At 39.8% G+C, this 25,676-nt stretch overlaps 1 pseudogene; it reads right to left on the reverse strand.

Annotated features, from left to right (window-relative positions):
- Window positions 1-19,007: 19,007 nt before the first annotated feature.
- On the reverse strand, window positions 19,008-19,400 carry LOC134478040 (negative regulator of P-body association-like; annotated as a pseudogene).
- Between the last annotated feature and the right edge of the window lie 6,276 nt (window positions 19,401-25,676).

The following is a 25,676-nucleotide window of genomic DNA, read 5'->3' on the forward strand; positions in this document are numbered from 1 at the left end:
CGGGATAAAGCCAATTTGTCTTCAAGTATGACGTCTTTAATAATTTGCTGTCTTCTTGAAGATTTTTGCATTTACCTTACTAAGAAAATTAGACCATAGTTTTCTTTTTTAGTTGAATCTTTGTCCATTGTTGGTATTGGAGTAATACTAGCTTTAAGACACAGCTTTGACAGTGTTTCTTTCCTTTCACTTTCATGAAAGAGTTTAACTGCAAAGCTTTTTTTAGGAAACAAAATATTGCTTCTCAGCAGTAGGCAACTAGCTTTTTAAAACTCCATATATATGAATCTTGAAGAAGAATTCTGCTCCATGTTTGTCCATCATCTTCCAAATGTCTTGTTTTAGTTACTCTCAGAAGCTCTTCAAGGTCTGCATTCTGAGCTTCTCAGTAATCACTGAGTCTCTTTTTCATCACTAGAGACTTTCCAAACAGACTGTCACACTCATTGCTGCAAATTCCCACAGCCTGAGCTGCTCTGATTAGAATGTGAAGACCTACACTGGAGAAGACCAAGGTTATTATTTCACACAATCCTGGGCTCACACCTGCAGCTTTCATTGTGTGATCTTAGTTATTTAACTTTTCTGAGCTGGTTTCCCCAGTCTCTACTTTACAAATCCAATTTTCTGTTTCGTGATGTTGCCCCTGAATATTTTTAGGCGTTTGCTCTCCACTGGTACAAGAACTTTTCCCCTATCATTTCTCAAAGTAGTGCAACATGCACCCACTTGTTTTTCCCACAAACCTCAAGCCATTATTCATTCTCCTCTTTTGCAGCAATCTCCACATCCAGTGCATCTACAAGACCAATAAATTGCACTGCTAAAGTGTGTCTTGAGTGTACTGGCTTCTCTTCTTCCAAATTTCTCCCTAGCATATACCACCACCGCTTCTCTGGAGTACTCTCATACTTAGTCTGCACAATTGTTTTCTTCTGTCCCTTCAAACTGTCTTCTTTCTTCTAAAGCAACCAACATGAACATTTTTTTTTAAAAAAAGGAATTGGATAATTTTTTGTTAAAATCATGCAACAGCTTCAAACTTAATAATTTCCAACTCTTCTTCCCATCCACGAGGATGGCTATTATTTAAAATAAAACAGAAAAAAACAATAAATCGCAAATGTTAGCAAGAATTTGGAACAACTGGAACACTTGCCCTTTGCTGATGAGACTCTAAATGGTGCAGTCATTCTGAAAAGCTGTGGCAGCTCCTCAGACTAAGCAGCATTACAACACGACCCAGTAACACAGCCACTGAAACAAGTATTTACATATCAATGTTCCTGCAGTCTTACAGTAGTCAAAATGTGGGAACCACACATAAGTTCACCCACAGGTGAACAGATGGATAAAACAGTGTGCCTTAATGGAATATTTCTCAGTCTAAAAGGGAGGAGCTTGTGCCACAAATTTTACAACGTGAATGAAGCTGGACGCCATTGTGCTAAGTGCAATAAGCCAGTCCCAAGAGAAATAGTGTATGGTTTCCACTCTGTGAGTTATGCAGAACAGCTAAATTCAGAGGACCAGAAAGGTGATTGATAGCTACTGGGCAGTGAGGCGGGAGGATTGGAAAGTGCTTGTTTAAAGGGATGGAGTTTCCATTTTCGGAGATGAAAATGTTCTGGGGATGGATGGTGGTGATGGTCACACACCAGTACAAATGTCTTACTGTCACTGAACCATAAAAGGGATGAAAATAGTCAAAATTATAAATTGTATGACTATTTATTGCAATAAAAATTAGTATTCCGAATTCTCACCCTACCCTGGGAGGTCATACATAAAGTAGCCTTGTCTTCCTGGTTTGATTTCCCTTCCAGGGTCTCCCCTCCCACCTGGCTGCACTCTCTGGTTTCGGGTCCCAAGAGACCCGGGGGTCTGTACAGTTACCCCAAATGCCCTTTTCTGACCTCTAGCCTGGTCCCTTCCTGACTCCACGCTGGCCCACTGCTGCTTCTCTGGCAGGTCTCTCTCCTCAAAACCTGCCTCACATCTGACTCAGTCCCTTTTTCTTTTCCTCTCCCGCATCTCTCCTTCATAACCTATCACAGGATCCTCATCCTCACACTTAGTGGCTTCACTAAAACTGTCTGGTTCTTAGAAAATGCCTAAAGGTTCTAAGCCATCCTACCCCGGGGTCCATGGGGCTGCCTCAAGAGACTGAAGTAATGTCCCAAGATGTCTGGGTACCTTTCAAGTGCATTTCTGAGTATTCAACACTTGTTTAACTTACTCATCCTAAGAAAGAGACTTCAAAATGTTTTCCCTGACTCTGTCTTTAGTAGTTTCACAGACAAAAAAAAAAAAGCCTTCAGCTTTTTGTCTAAAAAATAAACACATTTCAAAAGGATTCCTCCATGCCCTGACTTCCATCGTGGGAGTTGTTCTTCAAGGGGGAATTCCTCTGAAATAATAAAATCGGGAATGGCTCCAAGAGAGTTCATGTTTCCAATATTAAGTCCTCTGACTTCTGAGGATGTTGCTCCGCCCACTCTTTAATCATATCTGAGGAAATTCCCCTGGCCTGGGTAAAAGATCATAATATCTTAAGAAGGTTGATGAGCTCATGAAAGGCAATTGAATTTAGAAAGCCAAGACACTCCCAGAAAGCTCCTTGAAGCTGCTTTTCCTTTTCATTAACCCCTTAAATTTTCCAGATCAGTACCATTCCAAATTTCAAGTTATTTTCAAATAGTTTTTACTGAATACTGTACATTGCAAATCAGAGAACACTTTTTGCTGTATGTCCCTAAAACTCTTTATATTGAGCAATATTAACTTGCTCAAGGAAGACGCTTTAAACATTTTGTGAGCCCCATCTGGTCTTTAACGGATTTGGCATTCTATATTTTAATTTTCGGTGTAACGATTATCTAATGCTCAATTAGATAATTTTATGAAATTTTATGAGGGAAAACAAGCCGTACAGCAAATTGCAGATGATGAGGGGGAAAGTGACTTAATTACTAAGATGCTTAAATTTTGCAAAGGAAGTCAAAGGTGTCAGTGCTAAAAATGCATTTGTTTACATCGTATTGTTCACAACCCACCTACCCCCCTCCCTCTTTAAGGCAGGTGCTAATAAATGGAGGAAATGGTATAACATGTAATTCCCATGTGTGGGAAGCCAGGCCCCAAAGCTGTTGTAAACACCTCAGCTTCTCGTCACTTCTCTCTGACTAATCGTTACACAGATGCCATGCTTGTTTGTTTTCTTGGCTGATAAAACAGAAGTTTAGAACTTCAGGTGAAAATGAAGGCCAGGAAGAGAAAGTGCTTTTGTAGGAATCATAGTCTGCTAGAGTAAATGAAGTCTGAGAATAAAGAAGGCGTTCAGCAGATGATAGTTGTTTGTAAGTGTAGAAAGCAAGAGATTTCCATTTATGGATGGTAAGTGCATTCCAGTCCAGTGTCAAGTTTTGTGTGGTGATAAGACCAGAGCAGGAAGCCACGCAAGGCCAGGAAGGAAGTGCTATCAGGCTTGGAGCGGCAGGGGAGCGCAGGCTCTGGGAAGGCTCAGGCCTCAGCTGTGTAACCACTGCCCTATTTTTAAAAGATAAACAGCTTGAAGTGCACAGAATCGGTGGAGGGTCTGCTTCAAATTCACCCTAACCGCACAGGGAGCTCACTCTGCTTTTGCCAGGCTTTGCAAGTCTCCCCCAAATGTATACAGGGCAGAGATTGCTTACGATGGTTTGAATACGGCCGTTTATCCTAGTTTCACAGGTGGCTTAAGGTGGACCCGTAAGGTCCCTTCTATACCCTAGCAGTCTTTCAATTGTCCTACTTCTCCTACCCACTTCAACCCAGTACCAGAACCAGTGGCGGTAGTCTTAATAGGGCTTAAAGGTAAGAAAGGAATGTTTCCAGTTCATTACTGAGTCAATGGACATCCCTAAATGCAATCAGCCAGCCAAACTCATTAAGTGATCACCGCTGGCTATGCTTTTCATAGTTCATGTCTAGATAAAGAGCAGTTGTTCAGTATCCATCATAACATCATTATTGTACTGGGCATTTGGCTCCGTAGGATTATTGGCTGTCCTGGTCCTTGCAGAGCACAGTTAAGTGCTATGATGTTTACTTTTTAAAATACCCAACATGCATTGTGGTCAGAGTAGTGATGACATAGAAAGAGACCAACACCAAAATTGTTGAGGTACCCTAATTTAATTTCTGGTGCAAGTGGGCACCAAGAGAGACTCAGAGATAAGCAGGCATTGCACAAAGAATATGGGAAGAAAAGCAAAGAAGGAAAGTGCTTCCAACCAGACCAGCATCGTTTTCCAAGGCACAAAGGCCAGAGACGGAGTGTAGCTAAGATGGTTAAATGTGATGTGTTAATTTGATTTGAGTAAAAACTACCTAAGAAAGCACAGGTCATGAGTTCAATCCCCACTACAAAAACCAAAACAAAAACCTAACTAACAGATGAGTAGAGCTCTGGGTGTGTCTGTGGATGACTGATGCGTGGGCCACAAATTGAGGAGGAAAGACTCACCTGGATGTGCAAGGCACCAACCAATAGGCTTGCAGTCTGGATTGAATAGAAAGGGGCAGAATAAGGAAGTCTTCCCTGGTATCTTCAGAGGCTCTCTGGTCCTTTCCACTGCCTTTAGATATTAGTTTCCAGTTCCTTTGGGCTTCAGTGTGAACTTTTTAGCCGCCAGTGCAGACCCTTTGGCTTTCTGACACAGACTTGCACAAGACTGCAGAAAGCTCCAGATCTTTACTCTTCAAGATAGGTCTTCCAGTTCTTCAGTACACAGTCGTTTTGCATTTTTCAGCCCCTGATTCCACAGGTGGCGCTTAGACGTCTACATACTGAATCCTTTACACAATCGTGGAAATTTTTATGTGAAATCTTTTCCTCTAGTGTTATAGCAGCCAATCGTGAGATCTCAAAAAGTAAGAATGAACCATACAGCATTTTGGCATTGCTACACAGGGTCAGTAGCACACTATACTGGGATAATGAGGAATTATTAAGATTATAGGGTCAGGGCTCTAGACCCAGCCCTGAATGTTCACTAATACTGTGTCTTGAAGCTCTACTACCTACAGAACAGAGCTGGTACAGCCATCAGAATCTAGTCACTGGATTACTTATAGAGAAATCAAATCAGAAAAACTCTACCATAGCATAGCTTTATAAAGAAAAAACTGACAGATATGACTGCATAAATTTCATTTTGTTCATCAAAATTATCAATAAGACAGAAAAATAGTTTTGATGAATCAAGAAAGTAAGAACAAAAAGACCTTCACAGGAACTTTGCAACAGGTTAAATTTATTTATTTATTATTTTTTTTTTTTTTCGGTACCAGGGATCGAACTCACGACTGCCTGCTTGCAAGGCAGGCGCTTATGCCGCTGAGCTAAATCCCCAGCCCCACAACAGGTTAAATTTAAATAACCAAAGAAAAAGTATTCAGGTCATTGATAATTAAAGAAACATAAAGTAAAATCAACATATGGACACAACTCTATTTTTAAGAATTTTTGTTTTTGTATCAGGGATTGAACTCATGACCTCACACTTACTAGACAAGTGCTTGAGCTGCTGAGCTAAATTCCTGGCCCTTTGAGACTATTTTTAAAGAAGTTTTAGCTTCACAGCAAAATTACATGGAAGGTACAGAGATTTTCCATATATTCCCTGCCTCATTAACAGAATCCCTCACCAGAGTAGTAAGTCTGTTAGAATTAACAAACCTACGTTCACAAATCAGTATCTCCCAAGTTTATACCTTGCAAGAGGTTCCCTCCTGGTGTGTACATCTTATGGGTTTGGACAAATGCATAAGGTGTTATCCATCATCATACTGTCTGATACAGAGTACTTTAACTACTATAAAAACCCTCCATGAGCTGTCTATTTATTCCTCCCTCCATCCAAAACCCCTGTCATGCAGTTGGAATCATAAAGTATGTAGCCTTTTCAGATAATTTCTTTCACTTGGTAATATTCATTTAATGATCTTCCATATCTTTTCTTTACAGAGACCCCTCTCCCATCGTCATCTTGGTCCAGGAAGTTTATATTTCTAACCCCATGGAATTCTAGTGAGTTAATTTCTAACCTATCACTTCCAGTGCAAGCCATGACCATATTTATTTATTTTTTTTAATCAGTACCGGGGATCAAACTCATGACCGCCTACTTGCAAGGCAGGTGCTTATGCCGCTGAGCTAAATCCCCAGCCCCCATGACCATATTTATCATCATGGGCAGCCGAGGCCTCCTAAGTCTGACCAGGCTGAAGGCACATCAGAACCAAGGACCTGACCCCTAATTATTCTAATTAATAAAATTAGATTTTATTAATTCACAAAGAAGGAAGTTGGTAGAGAATGAGCGACTGTGAGAACGGTGAGAATTATGAGTGTTGTGAGCTGGGCCAGCTAGGAGATGAAGATGAGCACTCTGCAATATGCAGAGAGAAGGGTAAAGATCAATCTGCATAGCACAATCGAGGTAGCATTTAATGTCTTGTGGGCTAATCTTTCGGTTTCTGATGCGCCAACTTCTCTGCCCTGGGAAGCCATAGCCTCTCATCTCGAGGTTTGGACCCAGTTGACAGCCATAGAGTGGAGGCTCTGCCATCCCACCGAGCTCAGCCATGTTTATGGGGTCACTGGAGGAGGGGGACAGCACTGGAGGAGGGGGTTACCTAGCTTCAAAGACTACACATCAGCACCTCAGCCCTATTTACATTGCTTAGAGCCAACTGAAGGGGAAGGAAATGGCTTAGCCAGCCCTGTACATATCAGTACCTGGAGAAAGGGTCAGGTTTAGCCAAAGTGGAAGTAATTGTTCTTTATTCAAGGAGAGTCGTCCAGGAGGTCTTCCACATTTCATGACTCAGGAGCCCATTTTATCTTCAACACTGTAAAATAGGCCATTGTTTATGAAGGCCCTCATTTTCCTATATGTCCAACAGATGAATGGATAGAGTAAGTGTGGTATTTATGCACAACGGAGTACGATTGTACCACAAAGAAGGATAACTTGAGTCATTTGTAGGAAAATGTGTGCCCCTGGAGATTGTAATAAGTGGAATAAATTAACACATCAGCTTAGCTATCACATGGTTAATCTTATATGAGAAACCCCACATATAAATGAAAAGCAAAAGAAAAGATAGATAATAAGAAATAAAGAGCAAGACCTTTCTTATATGGGAAGGTGGCCAAGAGATAGAAGAAGGGGAAGCAGACAAAAATAGAGTAAGATGCATTTTTTCTCCACAATCATTCTGCTCTACAAACGCATACTAATAAAAATGAAAAAATAATAAAAAAAGAAGTGCCATAATTTATTCATGCACCGACTTTGGCTATTTCCAAGATTCAGTGATTATGAATAAAGCTTCTAGAAACATCCAAAGGCCTTTTTTTTTTTTTTTTTGGTCTTTTTCTTTTTTATCAGTACCAGGGATCGAACTCATGACCACACACTTGCAAGGCAAGGCGCCTATGCCAGTTGCCATTTTTAATCAGCTTGTTTGTTTTCTTATTGTTGAGATTCAAGAATTTCTTTTTTTTTCTATTTTTTTATTTTAAAGAAGATAAAACAAAGGAAAATCAAACAATAAAATCAATCAAAGTAAGCCAGAATAAGTGATACAGAACTTCCAAACCTTATGAAATCAACAATAGTTACTACAATGCCTTTGTTGTCTTCAAAATAGCTGCAGATACTACCTTTGAACATATTAAAAATTGAATGGAACAGGATAGAATAGAAACAATAAAAACAAAACAATGGAGATTCAAGAATTTCTTACATATTTTGTATAACAGTATCATTTATAAATATCTCCTCCAAGGTTGTGAATTAATTGTCCGTCTATTCTCTTTATATTGTCTATCACAGAGCAGAAGGGTTTCATTTTAATGAAGTCCAATTTTTCAGTTAGTTTTCAGAGATCTGGTGCATGTGGAAAGTTATCATGAAACCCAAAGCCATTTAAGTGTTTCTTATATTATCTTGTAGGACTGTATTGTTGTAAGTCTTCCATTTATATGATCAGTTTTGAGTTTGTTTTTATGAAATCTTGAGATCTGTGTCTAGAATTTTTCATGCGTGAATGTCCAATTGTTCCTGTACCACCTGCTGAAAAAGAATTGTCATTCCATTCCCTTGAATTCTTTGCTAAAGACCAACTGACCACATTGATGTAGGTCTGGCTTCTCTGTCCTGTTCTACTGACCTATTTGTTCTTTTGCCCATACCACACTGCATTGACTGATGTAGCTGTTTAGTAATTACTGAAGTCAGGTAGCATTAGTCTTCCAATTTTGTTCTTCTCTTTCAGTACTGTATTGGATATTGTAGATCTTTTGCTTTCTTGCATAAACTTTGCAATCAGTCTGTCACTGTCTACACAATAACTTCCTGGGCTTTGTTTTTGTTTTGTAGGCACCAGGGATCGAACTCATGACCTCACGCTTGCCAGGCAGGTGCTTACACCACTGAGGTAACTCCCCGGCCCTTCCTGGGTCAAGCAGGGAAGAGCTGACATCTTGATGATACTGAGCCTTCCTATCCATGAACATGGAACCGTTCTCCATTTACTTTGTTTCTTAATTTCACTCATCAGAATCTTGTAGTTTTTCTCATATAGATCTTACACCTGTTATGCTAAAGTTATAATTAAGAATTTGGACTATTTCAGTGCCTTTTTGGTATTCCGTACCCTTTGCTTAATGATATGCTGCATAATTAGAATCACCATACTGGGCCGTCAGTGACACAGTGCCCAGGTATGGACTGAGGAAATTGTTCTATAGCCCTGGGATCACAGCTGAGGCCTTCTTTGAGTCTGTGCCTCTGATATGTGAGTTCACACAAGCTCCTCAACATCCCCTCCCACCCCTTTAGTAAGACAGCATAGCAAGGTGAGACGAAACTGAGTATTACCCTTCTCCTAGGTCAGTTAGGCTCTGATAAAGCCCCAGCAATTCAGGCACCGGTGAACTAGTTTATCCTTAAGGCAGGACCTGTAAGAAAAACATAGAGCTGCAGTGGGTTTCAGAGTGATTTCTTACCTCTCTCCCCGCCAGAAGCACAAGGGAGTTTTTCCTGGTATTTGGTGTGGGAACCTGGTAAAACTCCTGAAAGTGGTTATAACAATATACATGGCAACTACCCCTGGACTTTCAAGTCTCAGACTTGTACGTGTGAAACCTCCAGCAACCTGCTGGTTACAGCTCAGGTTTTCCTTTGCAAGTTCAGAGTCTCTTTTCTGGTAGGCTGTGGCGCCTGTACTCACGTTTTTTGTCTCTCTGATCTGGAGGCAGTGATTTGCTCTGTGTCCTTCCTTCTTTTATAGATCCCTGAAGAGTTGTTGATGCTTCCGTCTGTTCAGCATTTTACTTGTTCTTAGGGCAGAGTGATGACTTCTAAGCTTACATGCAAGTCCAGGGCACAATTTTTTAAGCCTGAATCTCCCTGGAGAGCAGAAATCCACCCAACTTCTATTTAAAGGAATACCTGCCTCTTATCCTCTGTCTCCTAACTATGCTTTGTTGTATCTTTCCTTTTGCCATTTAAAAGGTTACATCATTATTTATTTGCTATCATTCACTAGAATGTAAATGTACCTAAGGCAAGGTTAACTAATGATCAACTTGTAACAACCAACTGAACTGAATCAGCATGGTGCTGGGTGTGGATGGCCCAGCTGAGGATTTTTGCCAAAAGTATAAAAAAAAGAACTGGAGGAAAAGATGGTGTGCTTGATCCTCCTGGAGAAGGCTGTCATGCTGGTTTTCCTGGAATGGACTCAGCTGTTATCTTTGGAGGAGCTCAGGATCTTGCTATTGGGATCTTGCTGTTGCTATAGATGGTTGCAGTTCTTTGGAAGGAGAGGAGGGTTTGGTCTTTACTTAGAGCATTGCTTCCAGTGCAGATCCCTTAGCCTGCTGGCAGAGATCCTTCATTCTGCTGGCACAGAATTTCTAGCTTTCACTGACCTTTGGGCCTTGGCAGAGCAGATCCTTTATGCAGACTTGCATGAGACATTGTCATGGGCTCTAGGTCTTCAGCTGGACTCATGGAGGGCATTGCCATGGATTCTGGGCCCTAAGCTGAGTTCTTTGAGTCTGTAGAGTGTGGACAAATCTTCCATACTCTTTTGCATTTGATTATTTGGATGAATATTATAAAATAATCCTATAACTTATGTGTCCTGCCTGTATTAAATTGTTTGCCTTACAAATCCTGACTGCAACAGCTGTGATTTTGTTCGTCACTTTTCCCACAAGATCTAAATTACACAGTAGGTCATCAATGAACATTGATAAATTGATCATAGTATAAATTGATAGAGTTTGGGATAAAAACTTGGCATTACCCTGTAAGTTAAGAGCTATGAATACAGGGTGACCATCAATGAGACCCCAAAAGATATCACAAGAAACTCCTGCACATGTGTATAAGACCATACGGAAGAACATTCACCATAGCTTTGTTTATAACAATCAAAAGTGGGAACCAAGCCAAATACCACCATTATTGATCAGTAGACAAACTGTGCTATGTGTGGCACAGTGTAATATGGGTGTCCCATATTGTGATAAGAAATAAATAATGATGTAACCTTTTAAATGGCAAAAGGTCTGTCTACAGTGTAATATGGGTGTCCCTCAGTATCAGGACCCACACATGAAAAATCCAAGGATGCTCAAACCCCTTCAGCCATCACTCCATGTCCCTGGAGGGAAAATTCGTGATTACAGAGACCTGACTTTATAGCTACCCATACCATGGATGACACCTACTAACACAGAGTGGGCAAAAAAGCAAAAACATAAATGAACACATGAAAAATATTATTTTTCCTTATTCAAACTTCAAAACTAGACTAAACTATAATATTTAAGGTAAAACCTTAGGAGGTAACAGTTATAAAGAAAAACAATGAGGAAACACATGAGAATTTTAGGGAGCTAATATCTATTTTTGATATTTTCATATGTGATCACTGGTTAAATGAATGGTACCTTAATATTTTTGTTCTATTTACAGTTGAAATGTTTTTAAAATTAGAAGTGTGCCAGGTTTTTTTAAATTTGGGGATTCAAAAAGAAGTCCCCTTAGGGATCAGAAATTAAAAAGGTTGTCGCTGAGACTTTTCTAGATGCGTGTGTGTCATCTGTCCTTGAAGAAACGAGAGCCTGGTCAGTCTCAGGTCCATTTTCCCTTCCTTTAATGGAGCTAATCTTCCCTTATTGCTTGAGGTCAACATTTCCAAATCAAAAACCATCCTGGTGACCTTTCCAGGAGATGCAAAACACTGTAGAATGTTTCCCTCATTTCTTTTACATGGATTTTTCTTATAATTTTATGGTGAAAAATTCCAAAGGGAAAGGAAGTCTAGCACGTGAGCCAAGGGAAAATATCTCCACCTACCATACTCCCAGGGAGGAAGGGCAAAGACTGCAGAGTGTGAGCAGTAATAGAAAATGTCCCATGCTTAGGGATATGACTTCTGTCCTTAGCTTATGTACCTAATCAGCATAATTTGAATAAAATGCTTGGTCCTTTGGGTTTAGGTACCCATCCAGGTTTTCGCCAAGAAATTTGCAGAACAGATAGACTTCTGTCTACGCATGTTCCCCTAACCTCCATTCTATGCTGAATGGCTGCCCCATGAGGCATATTCAGCACTGCTTTAGGGCGTGAATGTGACATATTTTTGGCAAAACAAACCCTGGATACCTGAATTTTACAAAAATTTATATTATGCATATGAAAATGTACAAACAAAAAACCGTGTTATTTTGGAGGAAATAGATGGGGGGGGATGAATCTTTTCCAAATGCTAATCAAGAGACAAGAGGCCCTGAAGCCACAAGAAGCAACAGAGCACCCTTCCAATGTTCCATAATAAACAGGCCCTTCTGTTTCCATCGAGATCATCACTGGACTTTCTAGGACTTCCTAGTTCAGCACCACACTGAAGACTAGACATGCAAGGGATTTTCAAAAAAAAAAAAAGCATTTTGCAAAGTTCTATGCTAAGATTCACAAGTTGGAGACCTTTTCTTTTTACATTTCCATGGTCTAAATACCTGTGCTCCTGGTAATATTTCCACTCCTGGGCATTTTGGCTCAGAAAATCAAAGTGGATCTCAGGTTTCAAAAAATCTGGAAAAAGAGTCATTATAAGAGTACACTGTTATTTACTGTGGGACTAACAGCATTTAAGTGTTGAATTCGGCTTTAATACGCCTCAGTGAGGAAAACTTTGGTAGTTGCCTTTCTGTCATCGTGTCTTCAGTCCTCCACCCACACCCCTTCATCACAGTCCAACAGCACACATACCTAAAGCGAAAGTAATGGTGTAGTCAGTGTCTGATTCCACTTCCCAACCTAACCTGTTCATCCCAAGTTTATAAATTGGGTTTGGTTTTATAGGACGTTCCTAGTGATTTATGCAATGTTTAAACTGAAATTTTCATTTCAAAACTGGAAGCACTTCAAAGATTTATATTATTTTCTACAAAATATTCCTTTGATAAGCAACATCAACAATGTTCAGAGAAGCTAAAACGTTGAATTAAATAGCAGGTGATAAACTGCCCTGCTGCACTGTTTATCATAGAAAAGTGCTTCCCCTGTTATCTTTTCAGTGGAAATGTTACAATGTTAGTGCCCACACTCAAACATTAAAAGTATAAGCACCTCCCCTCCAAGTTTGTTTTGCAGTACTGGGGATTGAACTTTGAGTCTCACACACGCTAGACACGCCCTCTTCCACTAAGTTTTATTCCCAACATAATTCCCTTCTTTTAAATGCAGTTTCATTGATTTCAACAATTATATATAATTGCATAATTACCAGCAAAATGTACATTTCACTTACTCTAAATGTTTCTTTTCTGTCATCTTGCAATCAGTTCTCTTCCCTGATCCCAACATGATTGCTCTACGTTCCTATAGTTTTTGTCATTTCTAAGATTTTACATAAATTAAATGACACAGATGGAACTTTTCCCTTCACTCAGCATATATTTAGAGATCTTTCCATACTGTTGCATGCATCAGCTTTTTGTTCTTTATTTTTTGCTGAGTAATAGTCAGTAGTATGAGCTTACCACAGTGTACCCATTTACTATTTGGGGGTTTTGTGTGTTACATAGTCCTAGAGCTCAAACACAGGGCTTCACATGTGCCAGGCAAACATTCTACCATTGAGTTCCATTTCCAGTTATTCATTTGACTCTTGATGGGCATTTGGAGCTTTTATAAACAGTTTTTTCATTAATATTTATAGAAAAGTCTTCATGAATATGTTTTCATTTTCAAAGGAAAATATCTAGAATCTAGCCTGATAAATCACAGGATAAACCCACTAAATAATTTTAAAGTATCTAACATGATAAAACACACAAAGTGGTTGTATAATAGCATGCACACCTCAGCAATGTATGAGAATTCTGGTTCCTCTGTGTCTTTACCCAAAATCTGACACTGTCGATTCTTTTAATAATAGGCATTCTCATAGGTGTACTTAGGTATCACTGTGATTTTAGTTTTAATTTCCCTGATGACTACAAGTGATGAGCATTCTGGTATGTGGCTACCTCTCCTAGCTATCTCCTTTTATGAGACATTTAACACATTTTGACCATTATTAATCTTCAGTTGACTAGAGTTAAATATGTTGCAAATATTTTCTCCCACTCTCTGGATTGCCTTATTGTTTTCTTAATTTTATACCTCTATTTTAATTTTAATAAAACTTATCTTATAGCATGTTTTCTTTTATACCAAGTTACTTTTAAGGACTCCAGAAGTAAACTTGGGCCTAGAAATAGATGTCATTCTTAATTTCTGTTCATCTTTTCCAGTTATCCTCTCAATTCTTTTGGGTGTCCTAATTACTAAACCAAATTTTGTGAGCATCATTCAGGTCCCCTGGTATTTTTAAAATGTGTAGGAGAAGTTAAGTAAACAAGAATAAGCAAAGATACCATGTGATAAGACTCTTACCAAGCAAACTAATATTGAAACCCAAGAGCAAGAAAATTAAAAGTCTGAGGCTTAGAAATTGAAAATATGGAGGATAAAAATAACATGGAATTATGTATTTGTGAGTAACTACCAGAAAAACACATTTAGGTAGGTTCAGAGTCCTGTTTCCAGCCAAGACAGATGATCGGGTGTCAGATCCATCCTCCAGGCTGAAACAGCTAAAAAATATAAGAAACAAAATACATGAAACATGGTTTTTAAGACACTCTCAGTCAGGTACTAAAAATTAATGTCTCCTGAAAGACTCCACCCAAGAAGATAAGCACATGAAGATACTCAGCATCCTTAGTCATCAGGGAAATGCAAATTAAAGCCACCATGAGATACCTCCTCACTTCTATTAGAAAGTGTAATATTATAAAAATTAACCACACCAAGTGTTGAAAAGTATGTTGAGGAACTCAATCTCTCACACATGCTGGCAAGAACTTCCAATAATTTGAAAACTATTCGCTGGTTTTTCAAAAAGTTAACCATAAGCTTATATGACATTTCATGCCTGCACTTACATAAGAGAAATTAAAGCGTGTGTTCAGGGAAAATTCTCCTACTGGAATATTTGTTAAGAATGTTAAATTTGCTTTCCAGGGGATTCATGAAGTCAAGAAATTATATTTGCCAATTCCTGGAGAAATTTTTGGTTCTCACAAGTGTAGAAGGGGGAGTACGATTGGCCTATTGTGGTTAGCAAACAAATATGATTACTTCCAAACACAAAAACCCTAAATGAGGAGTCTTGGTTATGGTCCTAGCTCCAGTAAAACTTGTAAATAACTTATTTGTTAGAAGCTTTAGTTGGACTCAGTGCTTTCAGTCCTACTTTTGAGAATCCTTCTTCCCTTCTATGAGCTATATCTTTACAAATTTCGGTGCAATTCACAGTTACCCCATCAGTCTACTGTTAAAACTTTGAAGTCATAAAGTGGAAGCCAATCACAAAGACAGCACACAATTGTGTAAATCGCTCATGTCCAAGGGCACCTGCAATTGACGGACTTCCTTCTAAGATCTGCCCACAAGGACATTTAACAATCCAAGCCCGGATAAGCTGTTCTGAGTTCTCTTTACAATACTTGTGAGTCTGTCAAGGCAAATGTTCTGGTAAAGTCTATGAACAGGTGATGGCAAAAAGGGACTCTCACTTAGAAAAAAAGACTTCACAAATTGATGGGTTAAAAAAAAAACAAAACAGAATCTAAGTAAAGAAATTAACAGCATAGAGAAAATAGAAAGAAAACTTGGGAGTAACTGTTTCAAGTAGTAAATTAATTAGCCCAGTGGGAAAAGACAGAGGAAAAGAAGGAGACAGAAACAGAGGAAAAGAGGCAAGATGTGTTTCTAGAGAAACAATGATAAGAGCCCAGGTATGGAAGTAGAATGAGAGGTGAACAAGGAAGAGTAACAGGAGGAGAGGAAGGAAGGAAGAAGGGGTTGGGAGAAGAGAAATAGGAGGAGAAGGAGGAGGAGGAGGAAGCAAAATCAGTTTAGAAAGGCTTGTGTGCTTACAGCCTCTGGCTCACTGACCCACTGTGGAAATGGTCAGCATGTGCCTACATCTGGATTACAGACTCTTCTGTTGGTCTTGGGTATGAAAAGAAAAGTAGAAAAGTAGAGAGAAGCACCAAATAAAATCAATCTTTGGTTGAAATTTTGCTCGAATTTCTAAAGTTCCTTCTAGAATTTGATATCATGTTAAGTAACCAGGAAAAGCCAGGTTAATACAATTCTCTTTCCTCCAAAAATAGACATTTTAAGCTAACTTTATGTCTCTCTGAATTGAAATGTCTTTAATTTTAAAATCATCACTTGAAACTGGTTTACTTTTAAATGGAAAAAACAAGAAATGAAACTTAATAGGGATGCAGGTTAGATATAGATTACAAGCAGAATCATCTGTTACTATTAGGGAACATAAACCACAGTAAAGACATTAAATAGCAGTTTAACTGAACTGTCTATCTAGATGGCAGGAAACGATGGACTCTACATGAGAAAAGTGAAGGAGGTTACTCAATGAGAAACAGTCTTGTGTAAAAAATGTTTAAAGGAAGAAAGATTTATTTGGCTCACAGAGTGTAGGTGTTTCAGTCCATAATTGAATGGCTCCAAGGTAGGGTGGCACGATAGACAGGCATCACAGAGGAGAAACAGTTCCTACAGAGCCAAAGATAGCAAAACAAGCAAGCAAGGGGGATGAACACATCTCTACCTATCTACCCTTATGTCTTATCTAGGATACTTAAGGGAAGTAGCAGTCATTCCATTAACCCTAAAGCCTTTGATCCTAGCAATGCACCATGAATCAAATCCAGCATCACACACTCTAGATCCAGCCACCTCTGAAGAAGCACCACTTATGACTACCATGAGGCTTTGGGAGAACATCTAGACGCAGGCCATAACATTCCATCCCTGGCCCACCAAGGACACATGCACATCCCCTTTTATGTAAAAAGGCATTCCTTCTGTCTCTAAGAGTAGTCACAGCATTGCTGAAAAGTCTAAATCCAAAGTCACCCCCTGAGATTTAAGATGAACTCTTAGCCATGAGCCTCCATACAAGCATAAAGATTCCAACATTCAATGGCACAAAACAGACATTTCCATTCCAAAAGTTACAAATGGTTGGGGTGGGGAAGAAAAACACAATTCCACTTCCAGCAATTTTAGCAATCTATTGCAAATTGTGAGCTCCAAAGGTCTTGGGTGGTCCTATACTTACAATGCGTGCTTCCAGTGTTTGTAGCTTCCATGCCTTTTCTCTGGGGTTGGCTTTCCTCTCTCACACTTTTCCTCAGATGATCCATGTTTCTGGATTCACCAAATATGGGGAGCTCCACCGCAACTTTGGCTTCACACTTACAGCTTCATATGCTGCCCTTTCAGAGTACATTGCTTTCCAGGCCTTCTGAAATCTGGGTGGAAGCCTTCCTGACCCTACCATCTCTTCCATTCTGTGTGCACCTAAAACCAGCACAATGTGGATGATGCCAAGATCTGATGCCAGGTAAAGCAATAGGCAGGCTTCCTTCTGTCTTGACAAGTGAGGATGCACCCAATCCCAAGAATGATGTCCAAAGGGCTACTGCTACTCTGGAACATGATGATCTGGGGTTCTCTTAAAGCAAAGTCTTTCACTTTTGCAATTTTGAGGCTAGTAATGGTGGAGCTTTGTTGTTTCCTTGATGCCATCTGGATACTTTTCCTGCTGTCTTCTTCTAAAACACTTCACATTATCTCACTTGTCTTTTTAGTGTTCCATCTTCTCAAGCTGCATCTTTATTGCAACTTTCTTTCTGGCCAAACTCAAAATGTTTCGATTTATTCTTCTGGGTGCTTTGCTCTTCATTGTCAACATAGATCTGTCTAAAAACTCCCAAAATCAGCCATGCCATGGCTTCAACATTAGAATGCTTTAAAATTTCTTCTACAAGATAATTATTCCACCATCTTTAATCTTAGTCTCAGGCAAAGTCTCTGAACATGAGCAAAATACAGACAAACTTTATGCAAAGCATCTAAGAACCAGTGTGGTCATTTACCCAGCAGAAACCTTCCAAAGCTGGTCTTTACTGGCAGGATATCAATTAATCTTCAGCTCTTCTGAGCTCTGACACAGAATCTCCCATCAAGTACAGCCAAAGGTGTTCCAGCTTTTTCAGTCAATATCTCCTAATCTTTCTAAACTATTTCCACAAGCCAGTCTCAAAAGCTTCTATAACATATGGTCAGGTATAGTCACAGCAATGACCTCTTTTCTCTGGTACCAAATCCAGGTACTCAGAAAACCATCATGGGCAGAACATTGGTCCTCAGCCAGATGTCTGATACAGCAGTGAGAAAGGACTTGCTATGTTGGGATAATATGGTCAAGACAAGGTTTCCTTAACCAGAATTCAGAAGCAGAGAAGGAATCCCACCTGCCCATCAGAACACTGAGGCTGAAGCAAAACATTCAGGGGCTCTAAATGTGAGGTGGCAGCACCAAGCTAGGTCTGCATAAATGGAAGAGCTTTTCATTGGCTTTCTTGAGATGGGTCAAATAGGAACCTATGGGCTACTATGTAGGCACTAGTGGTATTATTCTTGGTACCCTCTGTGAAGAGTTACTGGGAAGTTAAAGCCATGCCAGTGACCAGAGGCACTTTAGCAAGACAAAAAGATAAGAAGTAGAGGTTGAAAGCTGGGTTACTTACCTTTTGCAGTTCCAGGTCTCTGGCAATGGCAGCTCTCTTGTACTGGCATTGCTCCAAGTTTCATTCCCATGTGTGTATCCAGAATGGGATACACACTGGCCTTAAGAATGAACACAGAGGGAATGTCAGCAAACAGGTTGTTCTGTGCCTTTGAGATCTGTCTAGGGGCAGGCATAATGGCATCTACCTGCAATCCTGGCACCCAGGAGACTGAGACAGGAGGACTGCTATAAGTTTAAGGCCAGTCTGTACTACATAAGCAAGTTTAAAGCAAGCCTTCGCTACATTGTGAAACTCTGCCTCTCCAACAAACAAAATGTAAACAAGCGGTGATCTGACTAGGGTGGGTGTATGGGAAGGACGTGCCATGACCTGCTGGTTCACTGACCCAGCTCTTGTATTCAGCTGATTCTCTTCAATCAGATCATTTTATACATGATGATGGTATACCTCCAGAAATGGCAACTACTGTGCTTTCCTGCCCCTCAAGAAGAAAAAAATACATGGCACTGATGCAAACAGTGTTTGAAATGATGCTTTCCGTGTGTGGCTAAGTCAGTGATACACAGTTGTGCTTTCTGCCAAGACCTGGAATCCATCTGGGAGCAACTAAACCTTGCACTCACACAAAAAGGAGCCGCATAAGGGCAGCACAACCAGTGTACACCATGTAGTAACAAGAAATGCCAACCAGTACGGGCACCAAAATACGCACTCATGTAGGCTCTGAGTAGAGGTCTGACTTCCAGAAGGTAGCTTACAGGCTCACGGCTTCCAACAAAGGTGTCTTTCTTCAGAGGGGAAAAGGCAGGGTAGCAGAGGAGCAGTGCGATATTTCTTTATTATCTTCACTGGGGGAACTATACTACAAATACAACAGGGAAGTGGAATCACACTGCAGTCGCTTGAATACTGATGTAGGGTAGGAAACCTTATGTATTTCACTCCTTTTCTGGAGAAGGAAGGTGTGACTTCAGATGGCTGACACAGGAGGAGGTGGAGAGGGGAGGGTGGTACCACCTCAGTTGGGTATTCCTTCTGGATAATCCCACCACAAAGCACGGAGGCAGCTCTTTTCTGCAGGCTTGGCTTCCTGTGTGCTTCCTGGTGAAAGTGTGGGTCTCCCCTAGGCACAAGTCTGGTCTTCCATAAGCATTACAGGACCTAGTCAGTGTTCTGCACTGGGCTCCTGCAAATCAGAAAGTGAGTCATATAAAATGAACATGGATATGTTTATCTGTTTTTGTACTAAAAAATAAGTAGAAAGTAGCTAAGCAATGTGTGTGGCAATGCTCATTTTGGAAGACAGGCAGGAAAATGTTTCCTTGAACACTAAGAATTAGCTCAGAGGAGCCATTCTCCATTTACCTGCCAATACATTTTAGTGAACTCTATAAATTGTCACTTACCTGCTTCTATTTGTATTACTTTTATTTATTTATGTTTTATCTTCCAAGACAGATATATTCTCCTTGATGATATTTGGTGCTTGTCTCCCATCTGTCTCATATATGTAAAACTATTTTCAGTGCATGTATGTGACACAATGTGTATTGGTTCTTGCTATTACAGTAATTTGTGCTATGAAGTTATATGGATTATTTGGCTAGCAAATACTGGAGCCTTGCTCCAGGAAAAAAGACAATAGGAAATTCCTGAGAGGCCCCCCACCTACACACACAACATTTTTATCAACTGATCAATATGCAACTTTGTGTCGTGCATTATCTTCAGCATTTTTCTTGTCACTGAAACAAAATACTAAACACTCAAATTCACAGAGGAGGGTTTATTTTGGTTTATGGTTTTTATAGAGATTTCAGTTCACTGTGGCCTGGTTCCAAGAGAGAAATAGCAGAAGGCCACAGCAAACAAAAAGTTGCTCAGGTCATGGCAGCCAGAAATCAGAGTGAGGGAAGGAGGCAGGGAGGGAAACGGGCCTTTCTAGGTCATTCCCACCTCTTCCAGCCAGGTCCCACCTCCTACCAGCCCATTCAGCTATGGATCCATCAGTGCTTTAATCTGCTGATGGTACAGCAACCTCATGACCTGCAACCTCTGAACACATGAGTCTTCTGGGGCGCCATTCCAGATCCAGACCATAACATTTACATTTTTATTTAAAGATCCCAATGTAATATACACAGTTGATTCTTTAACATTGAACTTAGAGCCAACAGCATGGCAGCTCAGGCCTACACCAAGCATGTCTACCATGCTTTTTCCCCATAAGTTATATTCACAAAAAAAGAATGCTTGTTTGTAGTAGGAAGCTGAAACAAGAAGGCAGAGAATGACCTGGCACAACCTCAGGACAACTAGGCAACTTACATTTCTCTCTCCTTTGTGTGTGTTTATGAGTAACTTCATAATCACAGAAGGCATTAATCTTGAGATTACAAATTTTAGCAAGTAGGAGAATTTGTACATATAGAACCTACAAATAATGAGTACTAGATGTATATATTTCTTCATAGCAACCTCTTAATAGAGCATATTTCTGTCGTAAGTGTGAATTCCAATTTATTTTCCTTGCTACTTAGTCCCCCCTACCTTATCTACAATTATCTACAATTGCACTTTCTGCAGTGTCAGTTATCAATGGTGAACTTCAGCCAAAATATTAAACTTTTAAATTCCAGAAAATGTTTACTTAAAAATTCATGCCATCTAAGTAGCATGGTGAAATCTTGCAGCATCCTACTTCATTCTCCCTACCCCACTGAGGACCCAACCCGTCCCTTTCTTCAGCAAATCTGCGCTGTGTGTGCTGTCTGCTCCCTGGTCAGTTAGCGGCTACCAGTTATAACATCAACTCTTACCGTAGAGCTGTGTTCAGGTAACCATTATTTTACCTAATAATAGCCTCAAAGTATAAGAGTACTAATGCTGGCAATTAGCATGTGCCAATGAGAAGCCATAAAGTGCTTCCTTTAAGTGAATAACTGAAAGTTTTTCACTTAATAAAGAAGTTTTTTAAAAACATTATATGCAGAGCTTGTTAAACTCTATAATAAAAATAGCTGTGCTCCTAAAACTGTGAAGAATGAGAAAGAAACTTATGCTAGTTTCCCTGGTACCTCAAACTACAAAAGTTAGAATCGTGGTGCATAAATGCTTAGTTAAGACAGGAAAGACATTAAGTTCGTGGATGGAAGACTTCAGCAGAAAATGTATTCTAACGACACATCGTGTCATGTCATACAGTGCTGAGCTACAAAGATTTAAGCATGATAGAATTTTTGGCACAGCTAAAAAGATAAGAAGTATGAAATAAAGGTGACCTTTATTTTAAGAATGTAGAGGGAGACTCTATGACCTCTGGGGTCTGGCATTCTCTTTGCCAGACACGTGATGTGGGGGCATACATGTAGCTTAGGTTTGAGGTGGTGCCTAAGGGGCATTACTGATGCACTGGTAGTCCATTGGTATTCATTTGGCACCACAGGTAAATTGCCTAGGGGCGGGGAAGGTGACCTCAAGATAGAGCCCCCTTGGATCCGCCTCCCATGCTCCCACCAGGTACAGTGCCCCATCTGGGACAAAATCCTTTCAAAGGAGCCGATGGCCTAGGACCAGTGACACCAAATTTTTACCTGCAAAAAGGAATAGTTATACAGATTCAGGAATAGGCTTGAACTGAAAAATACAAACATTATTAATGAGGCTAAAGAAGCTGTTGTGCGGCTGGGGATTTAGCTCAGCGGCATAAGCGCCTGCCTTGCAAGCACGCAGTCCTGAGTTCGATCCCTGGTACCGATAAAAATGAAAAAGACAAAAATAAAAAACAAAAAACAAAAAAAGGAGCTGTTGCACATTTCTGGCAGAGTTGAAGAAGTTAGATAACAAGAAAGGATAGCATTCTAATCAAGTCTTCAAATGGGCTTTTCCACAGGAAGATGGCAATAGAAACTCCATCCACAAAAGAGTAAAGGAGGTAGAGCCTACATACGGCAGGGCAGAGTAACTCTCTTCCTAGGTGGAAGCAATGTGATTTAAAGCCAGATATAGTAGTACACAGAGCTAAGAACTCACGCCCTCAGACAAACAATATCAAACAGTGTGCTGGCAGCATAATCAGAAAAGGGCAAGTGATGAGCATTTGTTTTTAGAGTAGTTACAGTGATCCTTCAGCTCAGAAGTGAAAAAAAATCTGGAGGCGAAGGACAGGAATTTAAAGTTCGATTAATAATAGACAATGTACCTGGCCATCCCAAATATGTCTGCTGTGAAAATGAAGTCAAGGGATTTTTTGTTTTTTTGTTCTATCTCCAAATAACAATCTCATTGCTTCAGCTCCTTAATTAATGCATTAATTTATTTGTTAAAGCCACTTACGCCAGGCTGGTGGCTGATCACATTTGAACAGCAATTGACACAGACCTAAATGGAGAGGATTAAGTAGTATCCACAGGTTCAGGCATCCTTCCAGATTTCAGAACATAATCTGCACACATAGTCGTAACTTTTATAATAAGTAATGCCTCACTGCAAACTCCAGAGTGCACCATCTATATGAAGTTCTTGTTTGAAGCCCTGAAAGATTTTTTTCTTGACAAGAAAAAAAAACTATAAGCAAAGGTTAATTCAACATAGTAACCCTAGAGCCTATACTGAGGTAGAAAAAATACCCAGCATAAAATAGGTATTCCAAAAAACATTAGATTATTTGTCTCTGGATTCATGTTATTCTCTATCTTTCCTATTTGTTTTCATTTTAAGAACTTAAATTGTCCAGTATAGAAATGAATGTGGAAGCTTCAGTTTCATAATACAATTCTGACATGGCATCAACCTAGATACACCATTGCGTATCTATACAATGTCGTCTTCAGCTTTCCTCAGAGTTGGTAACTTATCAGAGTAGTGGATATTCTTCTCTACTGGAGCAAAAACAAAAACAAAAAACAGAGGTTAATTCTTAGAAGAGAGCTAAGTACAATGAGTCTAAATTTTAAGAAGAAATAGTGCAAGATATAACGTCTACATAATTTTAAGCATTTTAATGATAAGAATAAATAGCAGTTACAAGTGTCGAAGAACACAAATATTTGTGTAGGTTTCAGTTGGTATTTAGAGAAGTATTCAATAAATTAGAATAATACTGCAATGATTAAGTCTACAAAAGGATCTCATCTTGTATAATGTGTTTTAAATGTTATTTGTATTTTCAGTTTACTACTGCTTCCAGTGGTAAAGTAACGTTAACAATGTTAGTCAACAAACTTCAGTAGACTCTTGCCTTTGTAGAACTTATGGGGTGATTTCCCACCAAACTATTGTCTAAAGACATTTTTGCTGGGGAATTGTTTCATTATAAGGAGTTATCACTTTTGAACCTATGGAGAGCAAGCACCATTCACCATTCATGTGGTCCTTAACTATGGCAATGTATTTGTTGTGAGGATGAAAATTTGTTGAATAATGTAATCGGAGTATTTCATTTGTTACATTCCTAGGCTTTCTATAATCATTCACTCTTCTTTGAAGAAATCAGAACAATCTTGATCAGATGAATGCTTTGAAATTATATTGGAGAAATTATCTAAAAATACTGGGTAAATTCTCTCTGAACTGCATAGGCATGAAACAGATAAGTGCAGTGGAAGTGAAGAATTCGAGGGAACATAATAAGCACAGCATTAATGTCAAGTACCAACTGCAAAGTCAGCAGGCAGCGTACCTGCATCCGCTGAGTGCATTCAATTGAATCTTTTTAATCTGCGTAAATACCACGAAAACGGCAGAATCGGATTTTGTCTCCGCAGAAATACATAGACAAAAAAAGAAAGAAAAGGACAAAGAAGATAACAGCAATGACTTTGGATACGAAAAAGTAAATGCGGGAGTCACAAATGAACCGCCAGGTTCATAGAATGCTTCAAAGTCTTGTTAGCGCCCCTGCAAACAGGAGTAAAAGGGTAACCCAAAAGCAGTGACCTGAGCAATTTATCAGAGTGCTGACTGCTCTTTTCCTCTGGAGCAGGAACAAAAACAAAACGGAGAGACGTATTCTCCAAGAGAGCTAAAGCCCAGTGTGCACTGAGTCTTCTCAGCCCTGATGGGGCAGCGAGGGTTGAGTTACTGAGGCTGTTCCTGCTCCCTCCTCCACTCAGCTCCTACAAGGCTGGGTGCAGGCCCCGCCTTCCAGGCAGGAGATGAGACAAGTCTTCTCTGGAGAATGTGACTTACTCAGGAGGAAACACCTGACAACACTTCATAACGGAGGTTGCTCAACTCATCAGCCCAGACCTATCACTTCACAGCAAGAACCCTGTGCATCAGAGCTTCCTGTTTGTTGCTATTTTCCAACCCCACTTTTTAACTTTTTAATCTATCCTGTGTGCGCATGCAATCGGAATTGTAAGGAAGTGGTCTATCACCACACAGTGAGAGAGAAAAGAGGCAAAAACAAGCAACTTGGAAGAAGCAAGACGCTGTGGAGGCAGAAGGTATATCTCACCAAGAAAACTCTAATGCTAACCAAGAGAAAACACTGCAACAACACAGCATGGAAATATGAATTGGTAGCACTAGAAAGGAGTGTACAGCCAGCCATGATGGCACACGCCTGTAATCCCAGCACTCAGGAGGCTGAGGCAGGAGGACTGCTATGAGTTTGATACTGGCCTAGGTTACATAGTGAGTTCAAGCCCAGCCTGAACTGCAGAGCAAGACACTATCTCAGAGGGGGAAAAAATGAGGGAAAACCCAAGCAGATGTGTCACAAAGTCTCTTAATTAGAATGGCCTCAGTTATCTTTAACAGCAGCATGGGAATTGAGAGGGAATTTCTACGTAAAACCTGCTTATCAACCAAGTGTGGAGCTAGAATAGAGGTATTCTTAGGCACACAAAATTTAATTTCCCATGTTTCTTTTCCTCAGAAAGCTATTTTAAAAGCTTATGAATGAGTTAACCAAGAATGAGAGAAAATATTGGTTTTGGGAACAGGAAATCTAGTCCAGAAGATAGGGGAGGGGAATCCTCAGGCAGGAAGGGCAGCTGGTTGGGACTGAAGAAGGATACAGAGGGACTTCCTCAGGAATGGTGAGTGAACAGATTTCTCAGTGTGCCTGGACATCTTAGGCTGAGATTTATATAGATGGCATTCATCTGGGGCTGAATACTAAGCACCAAAAAAAACCTAATGCAAAAGGGAAATCTGCATATAGATACAGATACAGTTGTATAACACACATATACCTGCACTATGTATATGTGTATTCCATATATGTACACAAATAAAGTAATAATGGAGGAAACTCATGGGGAAGAGATATAAGGGACATTCTGTATGATCTTTACGACTTGTTTGTAAATCCAAAATTGTTACAAGATATAGAATTGTAATAAAAAACATATCACACACTAAATTAAAAGTACAAAAGTTGTTATATGTGTCATATTCATAGGCCTGAGCCAAG

Source organism: Cavia porcellus, unplaced genomic scaffold (genome assembly GCF_034190915.1).
Source record: "Cavia porcellus strain 051 isolate PalLab524CR breed Dunkin Hartley unplaced genomic scaffold, mCavPor4.1 scaffold_11, whole genome shotgun sequence".
Taxonomy (NCBI): Eukaryota; Metazoa; Chordata; class Mammalia; order Rodentia; family Caviidae; genus Cavia; species Cavia porcellus.